This window comes from Schistocerca piceifrons, chromosome 3 (assembly GCF_021461385.2).
Source record: "Schistocerca piceifrons isolate TAMUIC-IGC-003096 chromosome 3, iqSchPice1.1, whole genome shotgun sequence".
NCBI classification, from domain to species: domain Eukaryota; kingdom Metazoa; phylum Arthropoda; class Insecta; order Orthoptera; family Acrididae; genus Schistocerca; species Schistocerca piceifrons.
Window position 1 is genome coordinate 263,964,008 of NC_060140.1, and position 23,399 is coordinate 263,987,406.

At 50.3% G+C, this 23,399-nt stretch overlaps 5 non-coding genes across 5 annotated transcripts; 3 read left to right on the forward strand and 2 right to left on the reverse strand.

Annotated features, from left to right (window-relative positions):
• Positions 1–1,500: 1,500 nt before the first annotated feature.
• On the forward strand, positions 1,501–1,572 carry Trnaw-cca. Its single transcript has one exon. It is a non-coding gene; the product is annotated as a tRNA-Trp (tRNA).
• A 12,145-nt stretch (positions 1,573–13,717) lies between these two features.
• Trnaa-cgc lies at positions 13,718–13,789 on the reverse strand. The gene has a single exon. It is a non-coding gene; the product is annotated as a tRNA-Ala (tRNA).
• A 118-nt stretch (positions 13,790–13,907) lies between these two features.
• Trnaw-cca lies at positions 13,908–13,979 on the forward strand. Its single transcript has one exon. It is a non-coding gene; the product is annotated as a tRNA-Trp (tRNA).
• Positions 13,980–20,185: 6,206 nt separating this feature from the next.
• On the reverse strand, positions 20,186–20,257 carry Trnaa-cgc. Its single transcript has one exon. It is a non-coding gene; the product is annotated as a tRNA-Ala (tRNA).
• Positions 20,258–20,375: 118 nt separating this feature from the next.
• Trnaw-cca lies at positions 20,376–20,447 on the forward strand. The gene has a single exon. It is a non-coding gene; the product is annotated as a tRNA-Trp (tRNA).
• The last annotated feature ends 2,952 nt before the right edge of the window (positions 20,448–23,399 follow it).

A 23,399-nucleotide genomic window follows, 5' to 3' on the forward strand; every position in this document is an offset into this window, starting at 1 on the left:
GGAAATTATACTTATCAGCAATAATGAGTTTGCTTCTTTCCGTTTTTCCACGCACGGAGAACGAAATCTACAGATGCAGTTACATTTCCACAACAATTATGAGACTGCCTTCTCAATGGAATTTACATTTATTTTTATTCAAGCCATGTTGCAAACAAAGGCAACAGAAGGGGCATACTTCGTTCGTCGTTCAGAAGAAGCGCGTTTCCACATCATCAAGTTACTTTCATTCTTAAAGGCGGAGAAGCCGGGCCGAGAAGGCAACACTTGGCGAGCGTAAAGGATGGGTTGAAGGGGAGGAAGGAGACCCCAAAAAAAAAAACAAAAAAAAAAAAAAAAAAAAAAAAAAAAGGGGTATGATTCCTGGTTTGGGTGCAGGAGGTCCCGGGTTCAAATCCCGGACGAGCCCTGCCATTTTGACCGTGCTGAAGAGTAGGTGGAACTCAGCCCCGGTTGCAGCTCCTCAATGAAGAGTAGACGCCTGTTATAGCACATGGATATAACAAGAATGCGGCACCAGTAAAGTACGTAGGTGGAATTCGATAGAAACGCAGACGGTAATTTTGCATGCAACGGAAAACAAGGTTGTCTTTGCGGAATATGTGCACCGTGAGTGGAGATTCAGCTTAATTGTGCGACAGTCTACCCTCATCTTACTAGCGACGGCAACAACCAAGGGGTGGCATGTAAGATTGAGCGTGGCTAAGAGTTTCTCATTATTAGTTAGCATCACACTTTGACAGAGCTGTGACAATGCGAGTAGGGTGAGCTCAGGAAAGCCAGTACCAAGCGCACTTGAAGTAGCCCAGAAGAACCGGATTATAAATTTTGCCAGCCATAATGGAGCTAGGGGCGTTCTCAGTTACCAAATACCGGTGCAATAAGAGAGCAACATTATTTGACAGTAAAATGACGCCCTATCCGTCTAGCATACGACATTGCAAAAAAATAAAAAAAAGAAAAAAAAAGAAAAAAAAAGTCGTAGAGCATTCGACTGCAGATCGAGAGGTCCCCGGTTCAATCCCGGGTGCCCCCTTCATTTTTCAGTATCTCGAAAAAACAAATGACGATTGTCGCGGTGAGTTGCAAATACATGTTTGAGATGCACCCTGCACGCCATACCGAAGGCTTTGGAGCAACATTTCAATGGGGGGGATCGCAGCCCAGGGTCTTGCAGGTCATCGTCCTCCCGCCATGAGGTCGAACTGTACGAAATCCACTTGCTTGGGGGAAGAATCTTGTACACTGAATTTTGTAGAATATGGTGATAGGCAAAAGTTTTCATGTACTGCTGCACGGAGAAACAAAAATTGGAGGAGCTGGGATTTGAACCCAGGACTTTCTGCATTGAAGCAGACACTCTACCACTGAGTTACACCCCCGCCAGAGCAAGTACATCTGGGACGAGTGTCTCGTGGATCCTACTGTCATTATTTCTTAGGTTTGAACGGTACAGTAAGTGTTCGAGGAACCTATTCACGACAAGACCAAAGCAGCGTCGACTCCGTGGCGCAACGGTAGCGCGTCTGACTCCAGATCAGAAGGTTGCGTGTTCGAATCACGTCGGGGTCACAATGAAATTTTCGTTTACGGAAGCCATAGGCGAGTATGTCAGTTTAATCAGATACCAAACGATTACGGAGAACGGACGAACAGAACTTGCTTGAAAAAAAGCTACTAGTGCAATTTTCGCGTTCTGACATTAAGGTGAAGGCGCCGACTCGCACTTTCTCCAGGCGCGAAGTGTCTAGTATTTTTGATATTTATATCGTTTAACGCTAATATATAACTGAGAGATAATGATTACGCAATATTTTGCTCGATTAGACGTATTTAGCCAGGCAGAGTATAATATTTTTCCTTAAGTTATGGGAACGCAAAGATCGTGAAAGGGGGTATAGCTCAGTCTTCAGTCGAGGCGCGGCCGTCGTGCCAGTCGGACGTGCCTGGAGCGTTGTTTACGTGCTCAGCTGCGGCTTGCGGTGCGGCGCGTGGTGAGTCGAGGGCCGTTGCGGCGCGCATTACATCTTGTTGTTAACGACTAGAACCTAACATGGATCACCCAGAGCGAAAAGATGTTGTTGTTGTTGTTGTTGTTGGGATGTTGAAGGGGGACTAAACAGCGAGGGTCATCAGTCCCCCATTCCAAAATCAGGCGAGCCCAAAATCGACGGAGCATGTAAAAACCAAAGGGGGAGGAGACGTCCCCCCAGGCGCTAAAAGAACACAAATGCAGCAACAAACACTACAGACAAGAACAGGACAGAGGAACACCATACAGAAAGAAACAGAAGAAAGGAGGATGGCCGGAGACTGGTTGACTGACCATGAGAAAAAAAGGGAAAGAGTCAACCATCTGACGGCACACCAGAAAAGCCACAGACACAAGGACAAAAGACACAGAAAGGGAACGGCGCAGGACCTCCCTAAATCAAACCATAAAAACGACTACTACGGATAAAATGTAAAACATAGTCAGCCATGGAGGCATCGTCGGATAAAACCAAAGCCAAAGTGCCCGGGAGATTAAAAGATTGCCGGAGTGTGCGCAGTCGAGGACACTCCAGCAAAATGTGGCCGACCGTCAGCCGGGACCCACACCGACACAAGGGGGGATCCTCCTGACGCAACAGATGGCCGTGCGTCAGGTATGTATGGCCGATGCGCAGCCGACACAGGACTACCGAGTCCCTGCGAGAAGCCCGCAGGGAGGAACGCCACACATCGGTCGTCCCCTTGACAGCCCGTAGTTTATTCGGGGCTGTCATGCCACGCCACTCAGCAGCCCACATCCCAAGTACCTTACGGCGCAACACCAGCTGCTGGTCGCGAGCCGTAAGGCCGATCTCCAAAGCTGGGGCGTCTATCGCCCCTTTGGCCAGCCTGTCAACACGTTCGTTCCCCGGGATGCCAACGTGACCTGGCGTCCAAACAAAATCCACCGAACGACCAGAGTGGGTAATGGTGGAGACAGACTCCCGAATAGAGGACACCAGAGGAGAAGAGGGATAGCAGCGGTCGATGGCCTGGAGGCTGCTCAGGGAGTCACTGCAGATGACGACGGACGCATCTGAGCAGGAACGCATATGCTCAAGAGCTCGCAAGATGGCCACCAGCTCCGCAGTAAAAATACTGCAGCCAGCCGGCAAGGAGCGTTGCTCAACATGGGCAGAATGAGCAAAAGCGTAGGCAGTGCGACCATCAACCAGGGAACCATCAGTGTAGACAGGCTCACAGCCCGGAAATGAGTCGAGGAGAGCAAGAAAACGGCGACGGAGGGCCACAGGCGGAACCGAGTCCTTGGGTCCCTGTGCCAAGTCCAGACGGACGGACGGCCGGGACAAACACCAGGGAGGCGTAGGTGTACGGACCCGGAAGGGAGGCAGAAGAGGGAATGACCCCAGTTCTGACAGCAGGGACTGGACACGGACAGCTATGGAAAGCCCAGACCTAGGGCGCCGTTCGGGCAGATGGAGGACCATAGCAGGGAAAAGCAGGCGACGATTGGGATGATCTGGCGAGCAATGAACGTGGACAGCATAGTCGACAAGCAGACGATGGCGGCGAATCCGCAGTGGGGGAACCCCGGCCTCCACCAGTAGACTATCCACGGGGCTGGTGCGAAAAGCGCCAGTGGCAAGCCTAACCCCACAGTGGTGTATGGGGTCTAACAACTTTAACACTGAGGGGGACGCAGACCCATAGGCCAGGCTCCCATAATCAAGCCGGGACTGCACAAGGGCTCTGTACAACCGCAGCAGCGTGCAGCGATCTGCACCCCAAGACGTGTGGCTAAGGCAGCGGAGGGCGTTGAGGTGCCGCCAGCATTTTTGCTTCAGCTGAGTAACATGAGGAACCCATGTGAGCCGGGCATCAAACACGAGTCCCAAGAAGCGGCAAGTGTCCACCACTTCAAGCAGGTGGCCGTCGAGGTAAAGTGCAGGATGAGGGTGGACCGTCCGACGCCTGCAGAAGTGCATTACTCGAGTCTTGGCAGCAGAGAACTGAAAGCCATGAGTCAGTGCCCATGATGCTGCCTTGCGAACGGCGACTTGCAGCCTGCGTTCGGCGACTCCCGTAGTCGTGGAGCTAAATGAGATGCAGAAGTCGTCGGCATACAAAGAAGGAGACACCGACGACCCCACTGCTGCTGCCAGACCATTAATGGCCACTAAAAATAAGGAGACGCTCAACACCGAGCCCTGCGGGACCCCATTTTCCTGTATATAAGAGGAACTAGAGGTGGCACCGACTTGCACCCGGAAAGAGCGGCGCAATAAAAAGTTTTGAAGAAAAGCCGGGAGCCGACCACGAAGACCCCACCCATGCAACGTGGCGATGATGTGATGCCGCCATGTGGTGTCATACGCCTTCCGCAGATCGAAAAATACAGCAACAAGATGCTGACGTCGGGCAAAAGCCGTACGGACAGCAGATTCGAGCCGCACCAAATTGTCCACTGCAGACCGGCCCCGACGGAAGCCGCCCTGGGATGGAGCGAGGAGACCGCGCGACTCAAGGACCCAACACAAACGCCGCCCCACCATACGTTCGAGCAATTTGCACAAAACGTTGGTGAGGGTAATGGGACGATAGCTGTCCACCGCCAGTGGGTCCGCACCGGGCTTCACGATGGGGACAATAAGACCCTCTCGCCATTGCGACGGGAACACGCCCTCGCTCCAAATGCGGTTTAAGATGGTGAGGATGTGTCTCTGGCAGTCCCTGGAGAGATGCTTCAGCATCTGCGCGTGGATGCAGTCCGGTCCCGGTGCTGTATCAGGGCAATCGGCGAGGGCAGCGAGGAGTTCCCTCTCGCTGAAAGGAGCATTGTATGTTTCATAATGACGCGTGTGGAATGAGAACGGCGTCCGCTCGGCTCGCTCCTTTAGAGAGCGAAAGGCGGGGGGATAGGATGCAGTCGCAGAGCTCTGAGCAAAGTGCGCGGCTAGCCGTTCAGCAATGGCGGCAGCGTCCGTGCAGACAGCGCCGTCCAAGGAGAGCCCAGGGACACCCACAGGGGTCTGGGAGCCATAAATCCGCCGGATCCGGGACCACACGTGCGAGGACGAGACACGGGAGCCCAGGGAAGAGACGTACCTCTCCCAGCACTCCTGCTTACGCCGTGCAATAAGTCGACGGGCGAAGGCACGGAGCCTCTTAAAGGCGATGAGGGTCTCCAGAGACGGGTGCCGCCTATGACGCTGGAGAGCCCGCCTACGGTCGCGAATAGCCTCAGCAATCTCCGGCGACCACCAGGGCACAGCCTTCCGCCGAGGGAGGCCAGAGGAACGGGGGATGGTAGCCTCGGCCGCTGAAATGATGGACGTGGTTAAAACACGGACCACCTCGTCAATGTCACCCTGTGGGGGAGACGCAATGGTTACAGCGGAAGTAAAAGCTGGCCAGTCAGCCCTGTGGAAAGCCCAGCGGGGCAAGCGCCCAGAAGAATGACACTGTGGCAGTGACAAATAGATGGGAAAATGGTCACTACCACACAGGTCAGGATGCACCCTCCAGTGGAGGGATGGGACAAGTCCAGGGCTGCAAATAGAGAGATCGATGGCCGAGAACGAGCCATGGGCCACACTGAAATGCGTGGGAGCACCGGTGTTTAAGAGGCTAAGGTCGAGCTGAGCCAACACATGCTCCACGGCCCGACCACGATCATCGGAGACAGTCCCACCCCATAGAGGGTTGTGGGCATTGAAATCGCCCAGCAGCAAAAAAGGCGGCGGCAGTTGTGCTATCAGAGCAGCCAGGACATGCTGCACGACAGTACCATCAGGTGGAAGGTAAATACTGCAGACGGTGATAGCCTGTGGCGTCCACACCCGAACAGCGACAGCCTCTAAAGCTGTTTGTAGAGGTACAAACTCGCTGTGAAGAGAGTTCAGGACATATATGCAGACGCCACCAGACACCCTTTCGTAAGTTGCCCGGTTCTTAAAATAACCCCGATAGCCACGGAGGGCGGGGGTTCGCATTGCTGGAAACCAAGTTTCCTGCAGAGCAATGCAAAGGAAAGGATGACGGCTGATAAGTTGGCGGAGCTCAGCTAAATGGTGGAAGAAACCGCTGCAGTTCCACTGGAGGATGGTACTGGCCATTGCTGGGAAAGGCGTGACGGGACGGGGAAGGCAGATTACGCCACTGGGTCACCTGCTGCCTCCAAGTGAGCACCTGTGCCAGTGCTTTCCATGGCGTCAGAGGGACTGGCGAGATCGAGGTCCTCAGCGGACGCCAGGATCTCCACCTCGTCCTCAGACGCAGAGGTTGAAGGTTGCGGTGGGACAGGTGCCACCGCAATGTCAGGATGCTTGGGAGCCTTTTTCTTCAATGGCTTCGCACGCTGTGCCTTGGGAGGGTCTGGCTGGGAGGGCCCCACTGGGTCAGTCTCAGGGACGGACGACGACCGTGAAGCCCTATGACCAGCGACCGGTTGTTGCTTCAAAACTTTGCGGGTATCCGCTTTGACACTGGGCAAAGCCTGGGAAGGGAGGGCCCCAAGGGACCCCTTCCTGGCTAGAGTAGCCGAAGAAGCCCTACGCTTCTCCGGCTGGGAAGGGGGGACGAATGTCCCCGATGGTTGGGGTGGTGTCGCTCCTGGAGTAGATGGAGCAACAGAGGGCGAAGTGCTCCCCACAACCAAGGGGGCCGGGTCTTTTTGACATAGCTGAGAGGCAACAGTACGTGACGACACGGGAGAGGATCGGACCGCTGTTGCAGCAGCGGCATAGGTGGATGTCATGGGCACAGGATGTAGCCGCTCATATTTCCGCCGTGCCTCTGTGTAGGTCAGGCGGTCCAGGGTCTTATATTCCATTATCTTCCTTTCCTTCTGGAAGATCCGACAGTCCGGTGAGCAGGGGGAGTGGTGTTCTCCACAGTTAACACAGACGGGAGGCGGAGCACATGGAGTATCAGGATGCGAAGGACGTCCGCAATCCCGACACGTGATGCTGGAAGTACAGCGAGATGACATGTGCCCGAACTTCCAGCATTTAAAACACCGCATCGGAGGAGGGATATATGGTTTCACATCACAACGGTAAACCATCACCTTAACCTTTTCGGGTAAGACATCACCCTCAAAGGCCAAGATGAAGGCACCGGTGGCTACCTGATTATCCCTCGGACCCCGATGGACGCGCCGGACGAAGTGAACACCTCGTCGTTCGAGGTTGGCGCGTAATTCATCGTCGGACTGCAGAAGAAGATCCCTATGGAATATAATACCCTGGACCATGTTGAGACTCTTATGCGGCGTGATGGTAACTGAAACATTCCCCAACTTGTCACAATTGAGCAACCTCCGTGACTGGGCAGAGGATGCCGTTTTGATGAGCACAGAGCCAGAGCGCATCTTGGACAAGCCCTCCACCTCCCCGAACTTGTCCTCTAAATGCTCCACAAAAAATTGGGGCTTGGTCGACACGAACGATTCTCCATCAACCCGCGTACACACAAGGTACCGGGGTGAATATTCGCCACTGCCTTCTTTAGCAAGACGTTCCTCCCATGGAGTAGCTAGGGAGGGAAACGATCTCTGATCCAATTTCTTCCCGTTGAGGTTAGACCTCGATCGCTTGGAGACTGCTGGTGGAGGCCCACCAGCGATAGATGATGTACCACGCTTCATTGCGGGTCATCCGCCCTGATGCCACCTACTCCGACCAAGGGCCCTCCCCACGGGCGCCACCCAGCCACAGCAAAGGCCACCTGGCAGGATGGCCATTGCCGGGAGTCCCGATGCCCCAGGGAGATGGGCATCTACTCCTTGGCATACGTGGGGAGTGAACGGCGCAGGCATCAGTAGAGCGATCCCTGTGTTGTCAGGGGGCTACAACCAAGAGGGTACATGGCGACCCCACCACAACGGACTGGCTACCGTGCTGGATCTTAGGTGCAAAAATGGCCAAGGTCGTCGTCACAGTTAAAAGAAACACTGCGGAGTGCAGCGTGGGAATCGCCCAAGAGATCGAAAACGAGCGGGACACCATTGCAACGACGAGAAAGACGGCTATAGGTCTAATTGCACGAAGGATACAGTGCACCATGTAAAGTGCCCTTCCCCAATTGGCTCGCTCTTCGGAATAATTTAGATAGATGGAGGTCAAACCCGAGAGGGGACCATCACATAAGGCCGAAACGTTTGAGACTCCTTTTAGTCGCCTCTTACGACAGGCAGGACTACCGCGGGCCTATTCATACCCCCGAACCCGCAGGGGGAAGCGAAAAGATACTTTGAAGTTTATGTTTGATGGCAGTTTCTCTCGACCGAAGTATTACGAAGTCTAACGATTTCTTGATGAAGACGTAAAATTACCCCCCACCGATATCATTGGTATTCATTTGTCTATTGTTAGTAGCACAGTTTATATCAAATTGCGTGACCCAGAATTGTGCGACAAAATCGTCGAGTCATGTGGTGGTACCTATAAATTTCGACACAGTGACGGGAATGTTGGTGAGGTGACTGTTGTCCACGCTGGTCTTGGTATTCGCACCGTCAGGATTTTCGAGTTGCCTTTTGAAATCACGGCCGAACAAATTAGTGCTTCTCTGCAGTCCTACGGCAAAATTATCAGTAACATTGCCGAAAAGTGGGCCTCGTTCCATAAGTACCCTGTCTTGAATGGTGTGCGGCAAATTAAGATCGAATTGCAACGGCATATTCCATCCTACCTAACGATTTGTGGATACAGGGCGATAATCATGTATGAGGGACAGCCCCGTACATGTTCCGGCTGTAATTCCACAGGACACGTCCGAGCACAGTGCATCCAACGACGTGTAACACAGCTGCCTGCGGGTGAACTAGCCACTCCCACGCAACCGACAATATTACCGACTACTTATGTAGCGGCGGTCCGTGCAAATACGCCCACGGCGCCGGCTGTGGACGTGGGCCTTCGTGTGGCCGATATTACGAAGGACGGAGATGTACCTATGGAAATATCTACCACTCAGGACGCTTTGCCGGCCACTGGCTTACTAGACGCGGCGCCCCGTGACGCCTCACGTGAGGCAGCTCGGGTCGACGGCGTAGAGGCTGCTACTACCGATGTTGACAGACGGCAAGAGACAGGGACTCTTCCTCTTCCTTTAGAGAATGCGGAAGTGTCCGTCGGTAGGTCCTCCCCGAAAAAACACAAGAAACGTCGGATCGCTCGTCCTGAGGCAGCCCAATCGGCGCCCCTCTTGCGTGAAAAGGCCAAGCAAGCAGGCCGCATGATCTGCGATGACACTTCGGGGACCGACGATTGTCTTCCGTCGTTGGCCTCACCCATGACTATTGCCGATGATGTCTCCCACCTTGACACGGGGAGGGCAGAGACTTGTGCACCACCGCGGACGGACCAAGTGCCGGATGCGCAGGGTGACGGCCCGCAATGCGGTTCCGGAACCGCCACAGCAGGCGCGACAATGGCTGTGTCTGTTGTCAATTGGGCGGATGACACTGAAGATATGTCCGGCACTCCCGACCGTGACGAACCGATGGCAACTGGTGATACGCTGCTTACGCCTCGGCGCAATGCAGCTTCCACGGACGGCGACGTCTAGACTTATTCGACCTTCGAAGCGGACGACTGCTGAAGGGATAAAAATCTTACCTGTTTCCATCTGCAGATGACCAGTCGTCCCATATCGCTCCGTTCACGACAATCCTATAAGATTTCTACTATGAATGTAAACCGCATTGTCTCTCAAGCAAAAATCCACAGCCTTCGACAGTATTTACAGGCCGCTGATATAGATATTCTGTTCGTACAGGAAGCAATGACTCCACTCCTAGCAGACGTCCCCGGTTATGACGCCATTGTCAATATAGGAACGGAGGCCGGTACCATCATTCTGTATCGGGAAGGCATTGAATGTTCTTGTTTGTCCATGTTACCTACCGGACGGGGCATTGCCGCCCAGTTCCATGATGTACTCCTTCTTAATGTGTACGCTCCTTCCGGTTCCAGCGCGCGAGCGGCGAGGAGGGAGTTTTATACTGGAGAGATAGCGCCTTTAATCACCGACTTGCTCCTGCGTATTATTATGGGTGGTGACTTTAACTGCGTTTTGCGCCGCTCCGATCAAACGCCGAATTTTAACTTCAGCCAGGAACTGCTGACACTGGTCACAGAATTGCAGTTAGTCGACACGTGGGAGACCTTACACCCAGATGAAGCTGCCTTTACTCACTTTACGCAGACGTCTTCCAGCAGGTTAGATCCCATATATGTGCACCGCGGTCTTTTAGCCGACGTGGGAACTTGCGAATATTGGCCCGTTAATTTCAGTGACCATATCGCTTACCACACCGTCTTTAATCACTCGCCGCAGAAGGTTTACAGAGGCTTCGGACGATGGCAACTCAACGGTCGCCTCTTACAAGACGCCACTTTAGAGCGTGAGATACGGTCGGTTTGGCATTCCGTAACATCACGCAGGCCCACGTACCCCACGTGGATTGATTGGTGGACGCTTTATGCAAAGAGGAAACTCATTACTTGCCTCAAACACCACGCCAGGATTCGCGCGCGCAGTGAGAAGGAAATCACTGAATTCTATTTCTGCGCCCTGCGAGAATTGTACCGGGATTATCATCAGGTGCCTAATAACATCACGCACGTACGCAGACTCCAAGCGAAAATTACATCCTTGATGGGACGCAACGCTATCGGCCACCAGATTCGTGCACGTGACTTCACCAACTTGCCGCAACAGCAGACGTCTGTTCACCATATCGTCCAACAGTTACATGCGGCGCGCAGGAAACTTATTCATAAGTTGCAAGATGCCGACGGTGCATTTTATACCCAACACCGCGACATCAAAAACCATGTTGCCAACCACTTTGCCGCACTTTACACCCGTGCGGGTGTACCACATGAGAAAGTGCGAGAATGGTATCACTCTGGACACCCACCGTACCGCATTACCGACGACCACAATCGGGACTCGCTCGCTCCCTTTACCAACGAAGAACTAAAGGATGCCCTGCTTGCCGCACCACGAAATAAATCTCCGGGCACGGACGGGCTCTCTGTCGAGTTTTGCGTCAAATATTGGCCTATATTAGGGGACGGACTCACGGAGGTGTACAATGAAATACTACGTGGGATTGCTCTGCCCCAAGCCTTCACAGAGGGGTTAACTTTTTACTACCTAAGACGCCGACGCCGACCACCACCAACGATCTGCGGCCCATTACTTTGCTCAATGCGGACTTTAAACTTCTGACGCGAGCCCTCAATGCCCGATTACGGCAGCTGTTACCCGATCTTCTGGGACCATACCAAATGAGTGCGATACGTGGTCGCTCACTGTCCACCATTTTGGCGCTGTATCGGGATCTAGTCTCCCTCACCTGGGACACCCGCACTCCAATGGCCATAGCATTTCTCGATTTTGACAAGGCTTACGATCGGGCTATCGTTATCTCAGTAGCGGGATGGAAACAATGGGCTTCAGTCTTAATTTTATCCACCTCATCAACAACTGTATCAGTGGTACACGTACACGGTTCCTGATCAATAATACATTGACGGAGTACATCCAGCTCTCACGGGGTATCAAGCAAGGCCGCCCTCTCTCAACGACGCTTTATGCGATCCTCATGGAACCCTTGTTGCGCCGCCTACATCATAGCCTACCTGGATTCCAGTTTTATGGTGTCAAGTCTGTGGTCCAAGCATACGCCGACGATGTCAGCGTGCTCCTTAATGATGTTCGCGATGTCACCGCAGCGAAGCGCATTCTTGAGGAATTCCAAAGCGATAGTGGTGCAATGTTAAACGTCAATAAATCCGCCGTCTTAACGCTTGGTTAGGAACGACCGCTCACAGGCGACGCTTGGCGGCCCTGTGTGCAGACTAGAAAACACCTTGGTCTCTACGTCACGGCCCGGCCACAGGACATGTCTCACAAAAATTGGATACCCAAAATTCAGGCGATAAAAGCACTCCTGCGCGACCAGAACATGCGACACCTCGATCGTTTGCAGCGAGCGTTTTTCGTCAATTCTTATGCCCTCTCCAAATTACAGTTTGTTGCCGCCGTCCTACCCATGCCAACCACAGTAGCAAGATCACTTCTAGCAGCGGCCGCCTGGTACGTCTGGAAGCTCAATATTTTTAAGGTTTCCTTCACCACGACTGCTTTGCCATGCGATATGGGAGGCCTTGGCTTGAAAAACCCCGGCATTCACGCCCTTGCTCTGTATCTGAGACGCTCATGGCGGATACTCACCGCCAGCGAGGACACCGTCACGAAGCGGCTCTATCAGCTGTCCCGCCCTCGCAACTTATCTCCGCCTGTGGACATTGGCCGCGTCAGCTCGCACTTTCAGCATATAGCACTGCATTATCTTGAAAGTAGCTATCTCGACGATGAGCTTTTCAAGAAGCCGACAGTTCAACTGTACCGCCAATTACTTCGGCCGTCACTGCCTGGGCCCTTGGAAAAGAAGTATCCGGCTTGCAATTGGTCCCTCGTTTGGACTAACATTCACAATCCGACGCTTCCGACAGATGTTCGCTCCAAATGTTATGACGTGGTCACTGAAACTGTTCCGACGCAAGAAAAGCGACACAGGATTAATCTTGAACCGAGTCCCTACTGCGGCTTGTGCCACGTGGTGGCGACTATTCCACATCTGTTTGTCTGCAAGGACCAAGTGCACATCCGGAACTGGACGCGCAAAAAACTCGCTGTGCTTAACCGGACTGCGCCTCATGCGATTCAGATCCACGACATTCTGCGCCCAGATTTCCGACTTTTTCCAGCTGCCAAACATAACAGTTACCTATGGCTCGTGGGACATTTTATCAACTATATTCTGTCCGGCAGTGCCCCTAATGTCTTAGATTTTCAAGTCTATCTCTCAACCCAACACTGGCGCACAACCAGCCAATATGGTCACCGGTATCAGTCAACATTTCAACATTTTCTTCACGTCGTCCTTGAGATGCCATAGAACATGGATAAGTGGGACATCTGTTACAACAATTCGTCATCCCTGTACTACAGTCGAAGGATATACTCTCTGCGAAGACATTCATTTGTCTCCTGGGGATGATGCATATGATAACGTCTGAATTTCACGAATATTTCCTTCCCAGTAGCAGTTCTTTCGACGACATACATAATTTAGTGTGTTTGAATAAACAAAAATGCAAACCAGAAGAAAGAAAACGAACAAAGAAGGGCAGAAGACAAACGAATAACCACAATACAACGAACAAAGAGATTCGACATTAAGGAAAAAAAAAATACCATTTGGAACATTAGCCCAACCAGACAAAAAAAATGATAAGGAACAAAAAGAAAGTTAAAAAATTGTCAAACAAAGTAAAAAAAAAAGTGGTTAAGGCGAAAAAAAAAAAGGTCGTAGAGCATTCGACTGCAGATCGAGAGGTCCCCGGTTCAATCCCGGGTGCCCCCTTCATTTTTCAGTATCTCGAAAAAACAAATGACGATTGTCGCGGAGAGTTGCAAATACATGTTTGAGATGCACCCTGCACGCCATACCGAAGGCTTTGGAGCAACATTTCAATGGGAGGGGATCGCAGCCCAGGGTCTTGCAGGTCATCGTCCTCCCGCCATGAGGTCGAACTGTACGAAATCCACTTGCTTGGGGGAAGAATCTTGTACACTGAATTTTGTAGAATATGGTGATAGGCAAAAGTTTTCATGTACTGCTGCACGGAGAAACAAAAATTGGAGGAGCTGGGATTTGAACCCAGGACTTTCTGCATGCGAAGCAGACACTCTACCACTGAGTTACACCCCCGCCAGAGCAAGTACATCTGGGACGAGTGTCTCGTGGATCCTACTGTCATTATTTCTTAGGTTTGAACGGTACAGTAAGTGTTCGAGGAACCTATTCATGACAAGACCTAAGCAGCGTCGACTCCGTGGCGCAACGGTAGCGCGTCTGACTCCAGATCAGAAGGTTGCGTGTTCAAATCACGTCGGGGTCACAATGAAATTTTCGTTTACGAAAGCCATAGGCGAGTATGTCAGTTTAATCAGATACCAAACGATTACGGAGAACGGACGAACAGAACTTGCTTGAAAAAAAGCTACTAGTGCAATTTTCGCATTCTGACATTAAGGTGAAGGCGCCGACTCGCACTTTCTCCAGGCGCGAAGTGTCTAGTATTTTCGATATTTATATCGTTTAACGCTAATATATAACTGAGAGATAATGATTACGCAATATTTTGCTCGATTAGACGTCTTTAGCCAGGCAGAGTATAATATTCTTCCTTAAGTTATGGGAACGGAAAGATCGTGAAGGGGGGTATAGCTCAGTCGCAGTCAGCCGGCGGACGCGGTCGAGGTCGGACGTGCTGTGCTGCGCGCCGCGCCGTCGCTGTTTACGTGTGGTGAGTCGCTGCGCTTGCTTCAGTGTCTACCAGTGTTTTGGTGTGATCTGAAAATGAACTCGATTTCGTGATGTCTTAACCGAGTAGGAAAGACACACTGAAGTTTACTTTTGACAGAAACTTTGTCCGACCTAAATCTTTTGAAGTTGAGCAATGGTTAGAAGATGAAGTAAAGATAGGACTTGAGGACATAATCGGGATACATCTTTCGATTGTCAGTAGCACCGTTTTCGTTAAATTAGCTAGATCAGAGATGTGTGAGAAAATCGTTGAATTTTGTGGTGGTATCCTAAAGTTTAAACATAGTGATGGACATGTGGGAGAAGTTGCTGTTTCGCATGCCGGCCTAGGAATACGGACTGTTAGGATTTTTGAACTTCCATTTGAAATAACCAGTGAACAGATCAACGCAGTGCTCTGTCCATACGGTAAAATCATAACCAATATTGCGGAACGTTGGTCTAGTGCACGTAAGTTCCCGGTTCTTAATGGGGTGCGGCAATTGAAAATCGAGCTGCAGAAGCACATCCCGTCTTATGTTAACGTATGCGGGTATCGTGCGATAGTCATGTACGATGATCAGCCTCGAACGTGTGCCGCATGCAACTCGACGGGTCACGTGCGTGCCGAATGCATGCAGAGGCGAGTGGCGCAGCTGCCTGCCGGCGAGGCTGCCAGGCCCCCCGCGATGACATCACTGCCTGTGACGTACGTCGCCGCAGCGCGTGGGCTTCCGGCTATATCCACGGTCACCGAAGTCAGTGAAAATACTGTAGTGCCTGCGACAGTGACGCGAATGGAGACTGTTGCAACGCCGGAAGAGACCCCACCTCAACCCATAGAAATATCGCCGTCCGTCGTAGTCACAGAAGAACAGGCATCCGACATGCAAACGTCTGCGTCCCCATCGGCCGCTGCTACTCCACGGGGGGAATCTTCAGCAGGTTCCGATCAAGGCCCACAAAATCGTACGTCTCCCAGAAAAACTAAAAAACGGAGAGTTGCCCGCCAGGGTGCAGAACAGATGGCACCGGTTCTGCGCGAAAATGCTAAACAGATAGGTGAACAACTCAGTGACAAAGCATCTGATAGCGCAAACCATGATCATCCCTCAGCCAGTTTACCATCAGTCATTGACAATGTCTCAGATGCTCTACCTCTGAACCCCGAACAGTCAGCTCAACTCCGAGCCGACTGGGATGTCCGCATGGTCAAACTCTATCCTGCTCACGAGTCGGTAACGCCCTCGACACAGCCACCGCCAACTAGTTGGGCAGACGATACAGAATCCACTGCCGACGTCGACAGCATGGATACTTCCGAAGCGGTGACAGCCGTAACTTTAGTCTCCAAAGACGACGATGTTAATGAGAAAGCTAACGCCTCGACAGAATCTACCGCGCAAAAAGAACGCACGACTGATCCCTTCTCAAACGGAGAATATTTTTAACTCTGCCTTTAAAGTGACTGTCTATACATGTTTTTGTTATCTGGAATTGCTTCCAAAGTGCTTTTACGACGTGACTTGTATTTCCAGCGTTATTTCTGTTTGATATCGGACTGGTTTTAGGTATTGTTCCTGTTTAGTCCACCACAATTCCGCCACAGGCCTATCGACTTGCTACTCTCAATATTAATAAGATACGCAGCGCTCTTAAACTACAACATTTAAAAGACTTTTTATATGCAGCTGATGTAGACATTTTATTTGTACAAGAAGTAGCAGAGATCGGACTTGATTGCATACCAGGTTATAATGTCATCACTAATCCTGGGGCCGGTTGCGAATTAGGTACAGCTTTTATTGTGAAGGAAGGTATCATTATTAATGACGTCACGAAACTGCCGAACAGTAGGGGCATTGCTGGCACTTTTTATAACAACAGACTAATTAATGTATATGCCCCATCCGGTTCCAGTAATAGACGTCAAAGAGCAGAATTCTTTAAAGAAGAAATAGTTCCTCTCTTTGGCGTCCGCCACGACAATGTCATCTTCGGAGGCGACTTTAACTGTGTCATCAGTGCAAAGGACCAGACTCCCAATTTTAACAAATCACTTGAACTGGAACGAATTGTACGGGCCTTGCGCTTAGTTGACTCTTGGGAGCTCAAGCATGGTGCAGCACCTGGGTTTACCCATATCACGACCCATTCGGCAAGCCGTCTCGATCGCATTTATGTCACACCCACTTTGAGGAATAACATTCTGCAGTCAGAAGTATGGCCGGTGGCGTTCTCAGATCATGCTGCATACATCTGTACTATCACTCTCGACCGACAACGGACGTGTCGATACAGGGGCCCGTGGAAATTAAATGTTTCACATCTACAAGACTCGGCGTGTCAAGAAGCCTTCCTCAATACTTGGCGAGAATGTGAGCACCGATTTGCCTCTTATAATTCGGCCATTGATTGGTGGCTCAGGTGCGCCAAACCTAAAATTAGGTGGTGTTTCATGAACTACGCACGGGAAAAGGGCTTTTGGCTTCAAAGGACGATCAATTTCTATTTTCATTGTCTGCGGGAACTGTATATGCTCGGCTCTTCGGCTGTCAAGAATTGTCAACGAATTAAGAAAATCCAGGCCAAAATCCTGACCCTAAGGAGGACGCAGCTAGAAGGCTACAAAGTCAGGTCACGGGTCCAGACTACTGTACACCAAGAACTCACCTCCGTCTACCATATGATCCAAGAAAGTAGGAAAGGGTCCCGTAAAATACTGACGGAGTTAATTGCTGAGGATGGCGCAACGCTGACTACGCACAACGAGATTAAAGCGGCGGTGCTAAACTACTTCACCACCTTGACGTCCAATAAAGAAGTTAACGTGCACGCGCAGGATGCTCTTTTGAATAATTTGCGCAACAGAGTCAGTCTCGTGGGCGCGGAAAAGCTATTAGACGTGGCAACCGAAGAAGACGTGGAATATGTACTCTGGGAAAGTGCCAAGAATAAATCCGCCGGACCTGACGGAATTCCCGCCGAATTCTATCAAAAATTCTGGAACACCATAAAGGCGAAGATCACTTGCATCTGTAACGAACTTCTAGACCACAACAACGTGATCCGCACCAGCTTCTGTGAAGGCATTATCGTTCTAATTAAAAAAAACTCAGGCAGAGCAAACGTAAAAAATCTAAGACCGATAACGCTGCTCAACAGCGACTATAAAATCTTTGCGAGACTTTTGGCCCACAGGCTCAAATCTACAATGACCAGTATCATTGGCCCTTACCTGACCAGCGTGGGCAAGGATCGGAAAATTCAACAGACTTTGTGCGATTACCGTGATTTAATCTCCATTGCGGACGTCTGTAAGCTGAAGTGTGCCATCATGTCTTTGGACTTCGACAAAGCCTTTGACAGGGTCAACCACCAGTATCTCTTTCGTACTATGTATGCGATGGGTTTTCCACCTGGGTTCGTCGCAATTATACAACAGATGGTAGAGACTAATTTATCCAGAGTCATCATCAATGGCCAACCTACCCGAGCAATAGGGATAGCCAGTTCCGTCAGGCAGGGCTGCCCAATGTCCATGGCGCTTTTTGCGATTGCCATTGAGCCTTTGTTAGCTTCCCTGACGCAAAGTTTACAGGGCATCGTCATACATGGCTCCCGAGTAGTGTGCAAGGCGTATGCAGACGATGTCGGTTTCCTTGTACTAAATAGAACTGAAGTGGAGACCGCACTACAGCTAGTCAGGCAATATGAGCAAGCGTCAGGTGCACAACTAAACTGGACGAAGTCTGGAATATTCAATATTGGCCGCGGCCTAGGATCGCACCCTCACAGACAACTACGTCAGCTGCAGATCTTCAAGTGTCTTGGAATTGATTTTCAGAGTAACATTCGGCACACCATTGCAACCAACTATAGAATGCTTCTACGGACTATTCGTGCCAGCATACGGGAACACAGTGTACGAAAACTAAATGAAATTCAGAAAGTAACGGTCGCAAATGTATACCTCACCTCTAAACTCAATTATATCGCTCAAGTTTTACCAATGTCTGCACTCACTGCAAAAAGAATTATGTCAGCATTAGGACAGTTTGTCAGCCATCACCAAATTTCTAAAGTTCAGTTTGACACCTTAACGCTTGCCACAAAAAATGGTGGCTTAAATCTTGTCGATGTTGGAAAGAAGGCGCAAGCTTTATACATATCAAAAACTTTCCACCAATGGAAGCACCCAACAGATAGTCTCGCTGCTCACCTGCTTACTGAGATAGCTCCGGCCGACCTTAGTCCACCTATCACGATGCAACATATCCCAAACGGACTTTACCACTTAAAATGGTTTTTACTGGAGTACAGTTATGTACAAACAAGGATCCCCGAACAAGAAATGAAGGATGTGAAACACGTGTACGAGGAACTCCTGAAAGATAAGAAGAAAAATAACATCGAAGAAAAATACCACTTTTTCGACTGGAAGGTAATCTGGGAGAACATCCATTGTCCGTACTTGCCGTCAACAATGAAAGCCACTTGGTATTTCGCAGTTAACAGAAAATTGCCTACTAACTCCAAACTACATAACATACACCTCGCAGACTCACCTTTGTGCACAACGTGTAATTTAATAGACAATGATGAACACAGGTTTGTGTGCGACAAAGTAAAAGATATATGGGAATATATCACGAACAAGTTAGCACTCATCAGTCGAACATCGCCCAGATATATAACACCTGCTGCCTTTCTGACGCCGGACGATACCCCGTACCCACGGACGAGAAGGAACGCTCTAAACTGGTTAAAAGCCGCTACTGTACATTACTTATTTACAAAAGAAGATAAGAGTAAAGAAGACTTCTGGGTCTATCTTACAACTCACCATCATATACTAATGAAAACGAAAAACTATAAGGATAACTTCGCCAACTACCTGCTCAAAACTATAATGTAAAAACAAAGTGACTACCAGATCAATTGATTGAATTTCATGTTAACGAAAATTCAGCAGCTATTCACTCAAGATAAGACGGACCGTCTATACGGCGAATAATACGTCATGTTGATCGAACCACAAGTTACAAACACCACTAAAGTAATCGATTTGGCAAGACATCAAGCTTCATTTTGTAAGAAGAAGAAAATTCAGTTTTCTGTTTCGAGAAATATTTTAGTTCTCTTTCAATTTCGCAGAATTCAAAACAAAGCCTTTTTATTTTCGAAGAAATGGATTTTCACTTTTCTTTTAACTTCTTTGACGTTTTCTGTTACCACGAGGCAATGGAGCCACGATAAATTTCAGTTACTATTTCCTTCCTATGGATGTTTGTATCTGAACGACACATCTAATCCACAACGTTTTCATTTTCCTTAAATCAAAGGCCTTTGATGCCGCGTCGACGAAGGCGAATTAATGGCGAGGAGAAGGACGGGCTATAAGGGGTGGATGGAGGCCCGAAAAAGTAAAAAAAAAAAAAAAACAGAAAAAAAAGGTCGTAGAGCATTCGACTGCAGATCGAGAGGTCCCCGGTTCAATCCCAGGTGCCCCCTTCATTTTTCAGTATCTCGAAAAAACAAATGACGATTGTCTCGGTGAGTTGCAAATACATGTTTGAGATGCACCCTGCACGCCATACCGAAGGCTTTGGAGCAACATTTCAATGGGGGGGGGGGGGGGGGATCGCAGCCCAAGGTCTTGCAGGTCATCGTCCTCCCGCCATGAGGTCGAACTGTACGAAATCCACTTGCTTGGGGGAAGAATCTTGTACACTGAATTTTGTAGAATATGGTGATAGGCAAAAGTTTTCATGTACTGCTGCACGGAGAAACAAAAATTGGAGGAGCTGGGATTTGCACCCAGGACTTTCTGCATGCGAAGCAGACACTCTACCACTGAGTTACACCCCCGCCAGAGCAAGTACATCTGGGACGAGTGTCTCGTGGATCCTACTGTCATTATTTCTTAGGTTTGAACGGTACAGTAAGTGTTCGAGGAACCTATTCATGACAAGACCTAAGCAGCGTCGACTCCGTGGCGCAACGGTAGCGCGTCTGACTCCAGATCAGAAGGTTGCGTGTTCAAATCACGTCGGAGTCACAATGAAATTTTCGTTTACGAAAGCCATAGGCGAGTATGTCAGTTTAATCAGATACCAAACGATTACGGAGAACGGACGAACAGAACTTGCTAAAAAAAAAGCTACTAGTGCAATTTTCGCGTTCTGACATTAAGGTGAAGGCGCCGACTCGCACTTTCTCCAGGCGCGAAGTGTCTAGTATTTTTGATATTTATATCGTTTAACGCTAATATATAACTGAGAGATAATGATTACGCAATATTTTGCTCGATTAGACGTCTTTAGCCAGGCAGAGTATAATATTTTTCCTTAAGTTATGGGAACGGAAAGATCGTGAAAGGGGGTATAGCTGAGTCGTGGGGCATTCGCTGCTCGGCCGCCGAGCCGGACGGACGTGTGGCGGCAGCGCTAGGAGGGCTGGCGTAAACAGCGGCTGTGTGGCTGTTACGAAGGTCAGTAGAGCTCCTTGTTTACTTTGCATCTTTCAGTGATATAAAATGACAAAATGAACGAAATTAACTGTGAAAGAAGAGATACGGTTAGATTCGCTTTTGATTGGACCTGTAAAAGACCAAAGGCCTTTGAGATCAAAAGGTGGCTTTCAGAAACAGTTAAGATCACGGGAGACGAAATTATTGGCGTTCATCTTTCTTTTGTTTCCAATTCTGTCTTTTTGAAATTGATTTCCTCTGACTTGTGCTCCTCGATAGTTGACAAGTGTGGCGGCAAAATGAAATTTAATCATGCAGACGGAACCGTTAGTGACGTTCTTGTTTCCCGTGCTGGGCTAGGTATTCGAACAGTGAGAGGTTTCGAACTGCCGTTCGAGGTCCCTGCCGGAGCAATCAATGCTGCTCTTCAGCCCTATGGTAGGTTGGTTGGTTGGTTGGGTTAAAGATTAAAGGGACCAAACTACAAAGGTCATCGGTCCCTTGTTTCATAAAAACACAGAGCACAGGGGAACTATCCACCAGTCAAGCGAAGCACTAAAAGAAAAACTCCAGGGGAAGATAAGCCCCATGGGCCATTGTAAGACAACATGGAAAACAGAGCACAGCAACAAAAACAACATAGAGAACAAAGGCAGATTGGAAGTAAAACTGCACAGCAGAGAACTGTGGCTGGCTGATCACGAAAATAATAGGATGAGCCAGCCACTCTGCAACACGTTAAAACCTCCGGCCTAAAAGTTTAGGGCGGAGTCGAATCACAACACAAAACTAAGTAAAAGAGAGAGCTCAAAAGAGGGTGATGTTAAAAAAAAATTTAAATGGACCTATAAAAGCCGCTTGCGCGAATAAAACTTAAAACCTGATCTGCCATAGAGACATTGTCACCTAAGAGAGATGATAAAGCACCCTGGAGATTAAAAGTTCGCCTGAGGGCGGTTAAAAGAGGACAGTCCAACAATATATGGGCCACCGTCATAAGCACACCACAGCGACAATGAGGGGGGTCCTCTCGACGCAGCAGATGACCATGCGTCAGCCAAGAGTGACCAATGCGGAGCCTACAGAGAACCACAGAGTCCCTCCGAGAGGCCCGCATGGAGGAACCCCACACAGTCGTTGTCTCCTTTACACGCCGCAGCTTGTTGGGCACAGACAGGGTGCGCCATTCGTCGGCCCACATCCCAAAGACCCGACGGCGTAACACCGATCGGAGATCAGTGGCCGGGAGGCCGATCTCCAACGGCAGTTTGCGGGTGGCTTCTTTAGCTAACTTGTCGGCGTGTTCGTTGCCCGCTATCCCAACGTGTCCCGGGGTCCATATGAACACCACTGAACGGCCACGTTGTGCAAGAGCATGAACGGACTCCTGGATGGCAACAACAATGGGATGGCGTGGGCAGCACTGGTCAAGAGCCTGGAGACTACTGAGAGAGTCACTGCAAATGACAAAAGACTCGCCAGTGCTGGTACGAACACGCTCAAGGGCACGAAAAATAGCTGTTAGCTCTGCAGTGTAAACACTGCAGCCGTCCGGCAAGGAGCGTTGGTCGACATAGTCCGCATGAACATAAGCGTACCCCACACGGCCATCAACCATCGAGCCATCGGTATAGATAACCTCCGAGTCACGGGATTCGTCGAGGAGAGCAAGAAATTGGCGGCGCAAGACTGCAGGAGGAACTGAATCCTTTTGCCATTGGGAGAGGTCCAGCTGAAGCTGCGGCCGACGGATACACCAAGGTGGTGTATGTGGGCGGACCTGAAAAGCAGATGGAAGAGGCAAAGACTCGAGTTCACTAAGCAGGGACTGAACACGGATCCCAATTGCATGGCCTGATCGCGGCCGCCGGCGTGGAAGATGGACTGCCGCATCGGTGAAAAGGAGACGGTAGTTAGGGTGACGGGGAGAACAACGGACGTGGGCAGCATAGTTGGCTAAGAGTTGTTGACGCCGAATGTAGAGCGGAGGAACCCCTGCCTCAGCAAGTAGGCTATTAACAGGACTGGTGCGGAATGCTCCTGTCGCCTGTCGAACCCCACAGTGGTGAATGGGGTCCAGCAGTTGCAACGCTGAGTGCGACGCTGAGCCATACGCCACACTCCCATAATCCAGTCGGGACAGCACAAGGGCTTTGTAGAGCTGCAGCAGCGTGTTACGGTCGGCACCCCAAGTTGTGTTGCTGAGGCAGCGGAGGGCATTCAGATGCTGCCAGCACTGACGCTTGAGCTCACGAATATGTGGAAGCCAAGTAAGCCGGGCATCGAACAGCAATCCCAGAAAACGGTAAGTGTCAACAACCCTGAGCTTAGCATCCTGAAGATAAAGCTCAGGGTGGGGATGGACAGTGCGACGCCGACAAAAGTGCATAACACAAGTCTTCGCAGGAGAAAACTGAAACCCATGGGCTAGGGCCCACGCCTGTGCCTTGCGTATGGCTCCCTGCAACCGACGTTCTGCAACGCCAATGGTGGAGGAGCTGAAAAAGATGCAGAAATCGTCAGCATATAACGTGGGCGAGA